Below are 6,000 nucleotides of genomic sequence, written 5' to 3' on the forward strand. Positions count from 1 at the left end.
TGACTGCGGAGATAGGAACAGACAGGCCATTTCAGGACTCATAAACCTGGAGGAAAAAGTCAGAGAAACCATAAAGAGTCGACGGAGCGGAGGAGAAACGAGCCTCTGAGCCTTCGTCAGGATGAAAACCGACACCGGAGTAAACTCAGTCATGTCCACGGCAGGATGAAGTTAGTTAAGCATACAGTTTAAATAAGTTTACAGACTTAACACAGCAGTTGCTTAAAAATGCATCTTTATATCATGAAGACGTAACATTTTAAGACTTGATAACAAACATACTGTTCTTAGTTATATCCTAATTAATCGATTACTCGACAGAGTATCATCAACAATTTGTTGCTTTTCTTGGTCATATATTACTGTAAATTTAGTATTTTGTGGATTATGTGCTACTGTGTTGGGAAAAAAATAAGATATCTAATGATGTGTCAGGAATATTTCTCCGTTTTCTGATGTTTAATTGGAGAAACTATTAATCGACTAATCGTGAAAATAATCAGCACATTAATCAATAATAAAAAAACAAGCTTTAGTTGCTGCTCTAGATCCTGCAGGTATTGATCAAATGTTTTAAATCCATTATATAAATGTTACCCTGCCATTGGTTAACTTATCAGTATAACATTAAAACTGGAGCTGCAACAATCAGTCAATGAATTGATTAGTCAAACTTCTACTGGCTACTATGTCAAACATTTGCTGCTTTCAGACAAAATAAGACATAATTAATTAATTAAGACATAAGATACAAGACGTCACCTTTGACTCTAGGAAATTATAACAGGCATTTTTCAGTTTTCTCACATTAAGGTTAATCAGTAATGAAAATAATCATTAATTGCTGTGCTGATTAAAACACTTCACTGGTACAAAACCTCTAAACAGGACTTGCTGCAGTGACCAGGATGGCAGCGACTAGGATGGCAGCGACTAGGATGGCAGTGATTAGAATGGCAGCAAACAAAATCCAAATTATACAGACATGTCAGGGAACCTTAAGACGATGACACCATCTGGATATTTGAAGTAAGTTTTCTGTTGGTGCATTAACATCCAGCTGTTTTATATTCACATTTTCAATTTGTGCAAACCGGAGTGAAAATGCTGAAAATTCAAAAGCATTCTCAAAATATCACAGAAACATTTTTTATGCTTCGCTAAGGTGGAAAAGTTGCTGCATAGATAAAAGCAAAATGTGATTAAAGGTTCCCTGTCGAGGTTATTGATCTCTAGCATCACTATGGAGCAGTTTTTTTTTTATGAGTGGATCTCTATTTTGTTTGCATGGATGACGTGATAGAAAGTCTTACCAATCAATTCGGACTAGTTCACTGATCTACAGGTGGCTGTAATGTGCCAAGAAACACAACAACACACCTACAAAGACAGAGAAGAAGACTGCAAACTAGTAAACATGAATGTAAACAATGCAGGATTTAAAATACTAATAAAAAATAAATGTTTGTTGCAAATGTTTTGAGGAAGGATTCAACACTTGTTAGATAACAGAGATACACATGATCAGTTTTGGCGAGTAACACTGAATGTAAACATAACTTTTGTTTGTTTACAGGAAAACTCCACAGGGGCGCCTTTAAATCATGATGCACATGTGACTTAAACGTCACTGAAGAGCTGAAAACATCAGATCTGTGAGGAGCGATGATGAGGAGACTGTAACCTTCCTCACATCAATACATGAAACAAACAGAAACGTCATATTTCCATCAAGGTTTCCATCTGTCGCTCTTTTAATGACGTCATCTTGTGTCTTCTATAATGGTTTAATGGCACCAATTGGGAAATAGCCCCACCTGCTGTTATATCCTGATATTCAGACAACAGCAGTGGATAGAAACAAACATTTAACAGAATTCTCTTTTGCCGATTATCTCAAAATTTGGTTAAAATATGTACTACGTTTGGATGGAAACATCTAGCTTCTCCTGGTTGTACATGTTGTCTTACAGGAAGGATTCACAACAGAAGGCGGCACAGCAAAGTTAAACTCCACTGAACGTGCATCACCAGCTCAAACCTGACATTTCTGTTATACGTCGCCTTTCTTTCTGGCACCCAAACCGTCTTGTGTCTCTCCTCTCAAACAAAGGAAAAAACAAGCCCAAAATATCGCAGTAACTTGGAGACCAAGTGCCTTGAAATGGGGAAGTTGGAATCTCATCATCTGAGGAACTTTAATGACTTTGTCGAGTTCCCACACTTGGCTAGTTAGTAATGAATTCAAACAACGCTCTCCCTCTCTCTCTCATTTGTTTTTGTTTGTTAGCTTTTACAAACAACAGTCTCATGCAGAAGATTTAATTTTACAGTTGGAGAGCTTCATTTCCACGGTCGAGGAGAAATATTTCCTTCTCTCTTTCTCTGCCTCCTCGTCTCATATTCTGATACTGACCTGTACCCAACACACACACACACACACACACACACACACACACACACACACACTGTGTAATGAACTGCTTGGTTTAATTAACTGGGAATACAGACTTTATTGATGAGTGACGATCTAATGACTTTTCTTCCTACATTGGTTCTGCTGCGACACTCAGGACTCATCAGAGTCATCTACACATTAATATGAGTTTGTATCTGTCTGATATTTTACTGAAGTAATAAAGAGGATGGTGGAGGAGAGAAAAGAGAGAAATGTGTAATTTATTCCACGTCCTTTACAACAGTGTATGTAGTTTTAGTTTCAGAATTCAGAAAGACACAAAGAAGCGAGCTGACAAAGTGAAAAACACAAACACACCTGAATCTGAGAGATTAAATTATATTAATGTTAGTTAATTAGTTTCTGGTTCCATTTGGATCTGAATATCTGTCAGCAGTAACCTCAGAGGATAACTGATCTATTATTAAATCTTTTCTCTCTTCTGTCTTTGCAGGTAAAGTTAGCATTCTTCTCATCCAGCCAACAATGAATTAATCTAATATCAAATGTGTGTGTATATAAATCTTCTTCCTCTGTACTGTAGTGTTCTGTTGTTGTCCTGAAACTATGATGAGTCACACTGCTGCACTGGGTGTCATGTTCCTTCATCATGAAGAGTTTGGTCACGTTAGTTTGTTTAGAAACGGCTCCAAAGACTAATAACAGCGTCACGTTTTCAGTCTCCAGAGAGTAGTTCTGTGTAAGGAAGACGCTACTGAGCATGTGCAGGAACACGGTTCTGTTTACATGATCAAACTTTAACTTTGCTTTATTTTAGCTTTGTTTCAACCTGTATCATGTTGAATGAAGCCAAAGTGTGAAAACATCTTTAATCTGTATCAGCTTGTTCTCATCTACATGTTAATTACATCACTTTGACCTGCAGGTGGATATTCTGTAGGAAAGAATGAATTTATCGATTCATTTTGTTATTGATATGACTGATGTGGTCGGTCCGCTTTAGCCGCGCTGAGCTACGCCAACCTGCGATGAAACGAGATTCCACTTCAACCTCTCAGCGGTGATAACCGTGGCGAGGTGCGATGCTGCGGTCCTGTTCGCTGGCAGAGTCGACCACCTTTCTTTCTCCCGTCATGGAAATACTTTGCATCGTTGCTCAAAAACCACACAGAGACATTAAGACAACTTTAAACACTGTTCACAGTTGTAAACACTGTACTGGACGCCATTTTCTGCAAACAGCAGACCTTCAACAAGTAAAAAAAAAAACTTCTCTTACCTGAAGAATTTTGGCTGTAAAAGCCCAAATTTGGTGGCTTCTGGCACATCCAAATGCCACTATTCCATCATATACGCTGATCTTAATTATTGCATATTATAATTAGTTTTCCTACTCAATGATACACATGTAGTCAATTATTGTAAAGGACATAATTTGATGTCGTCCCATCTCTATCAGAGAGCTAATGTAGAGATGATTATCATCAACTTTTTGACTGAAAACATTTTGTAATCACTCAATTTAAATGATGTGAACGTGCACACACACATACAAAACAAAACTTCAACCTAATCGAAGGCTGACGGAGTTAAAACACATACAATCATATTATATTTCACAGCCCACAACGGTTAGAGGGTTGGGAAAGTTTAAACCCAGTCAAGAAAGAATCTGACAGAACGTAAAGCGCTCGACATTCCCAGCAGTCCTGCACTTCAACTACACTTCCATGTTTGACACAAAGAATATTGTGGAAGACAAACTGGGGTTAAAGGCCGAGCTTCGCTGTTAGTCAGAAGGTCACGGAAATGTATCCCTCCGATTGGAAGATCAGCTTTGTTTTTTGCGTCTCGGCTCCCGGCGTGGGCCGACTGAAAGGTAGATCAAGGTTCAGGCGGTTGAAGCTGCGGGAGGACGAGGCGGATTTTCTGATTTGTTTGGAAATGAAGTTTGGACGGACTGATATGCAGGCAGAGCGAGAGCAGAGGTGAGCAACTGGAAGAGCATTAATGCTGAATACTGAACGCTGGCTGCCGCGTGTGTGTGTGTGTGTGTGTGTGTTCTCTCCAATCATGAAGAAATGAGCCGTAACCTTCAGCCTGATGACAAAGCGTGCAGGGAAGGTTTTAAACATTTATGGTTGGTTTTATGGAGAGTTTCTACACCTACACTGAGTCAGATAAACTCAAGGATGCTGCTTCATGTTATCAGCCTTCAGTCTGAGGTTATGTTTAAACTCTGAGATTAACATATAGCTGTACTCAGAGGTGCAGAAACACACCTGCAACGCTCAAACATCTGTTTTAGCTCATAAAAAGAATATTTAAACCTCTCCCAAACCTTGTAGTTTTGATCTTACTTTCAGTTTTCTGCCTTCGTCTTCCTGTTTCAGGGGATGACGTCATTTAAGATGCAGTGTATCTTCAGGCATTGTGTAATTTTATTGCATGACATGCTGTGCAAGATGGCTCCAATAACATCTCGGTCACAATTTTCAGTCGCTCAAATAGTCGATTGATTAAATAATTGTTCCATCCATAGTGAGATAAAATGTCAGATGTGTTTACAGGTTTGTTCTGCTGCCCTTGAGTGGCAAAAAAAGAAACAAATACTTCTTCAAAAGTTGTTACTTTTTTGACTGATTTACCATCGATCTGAGTGAAGGTCACATCCAACTCTGTGCGCCGTTGAATGAACATTTTCATCTCTTTTCTCTTCTCGAAACACATTAAAATCTCAACGTCAGCTTTTAAAAAGACACAAATGCTGCGTCGTCTAGTCGTGACGACTCAACTCACCTCTTCTTTTATATCAAGGCCAGACGCTGACGGTCTTCTTCTCTTCTGACTGTGGTCGGAGGAACCACCTATGGGCAACTTTCGGCATTAAAACTTTGCGTGTTCTGCAACTTTCGTGACTCTTGACGTCAGAAATACCATCATTGGTAAAAAAAAACAGACATAAAAGTGAAGAATTTCTTATTTTTCTCTTCTAAGGAAAACGTCTTTTCCAGATGAAAGATTTAAGCTTTTGGTCGTGCTGCAGCTACAAAACAAAAAGAGGTAATAGATGGTCTGTGAATGAGGAAAAGCCACAGCTGGAGATCTTCCTGCGGTTCTCTTATCAAGCGGCGACAGACCGAGAGACGGACAGACAGACGAGGTTTCTGCTGCTTCTTTGTTTGTCGTTGATGTGAACAGCGAGAGGACGGCTGAAGCCAGCGGGGAGGAAATGAGCCAACCCTTTAGGAGAGTTCCCGACAAGTTAAGCATCGCTTAACTTCTCCGAATACCAGAAAAGTGTTGAAGCAGAGTTTCACAAACTTTTCTGACTTGTTTATCGAATTCCAACATTATTTAAGTGTTGGAGAGTAGAAAGAACATTAATGTGGAACTATTTTGATAATCGAAAAATCGTCTTAGTCTGTTTCAGACAGAGGCTGAACTGAGGGGCTGCATAAAGGACCAGTAGAAGATAAATAAGGAGTTTTAAACTGTAAATCATGCAAATATATTCCAGTAGAGCCCCAGAATATAAATATACAGCTGGAAATGTGCAGAATATATCCTCTTTAATCAAA

This window comes from Thunnus thynnus, chromosome 20 (assembly GCF_963924715.1).
Source record: "Thunnus thynnus chromosome 20, fThuThy2.1, whole genome shotgun sequence".
Lineage (NCBI taxonomy): Eukaryota > Metazoa > Chordata > Actinopteri > Scombriformes > Scombridae > Thunnus > Thunnus thynnus.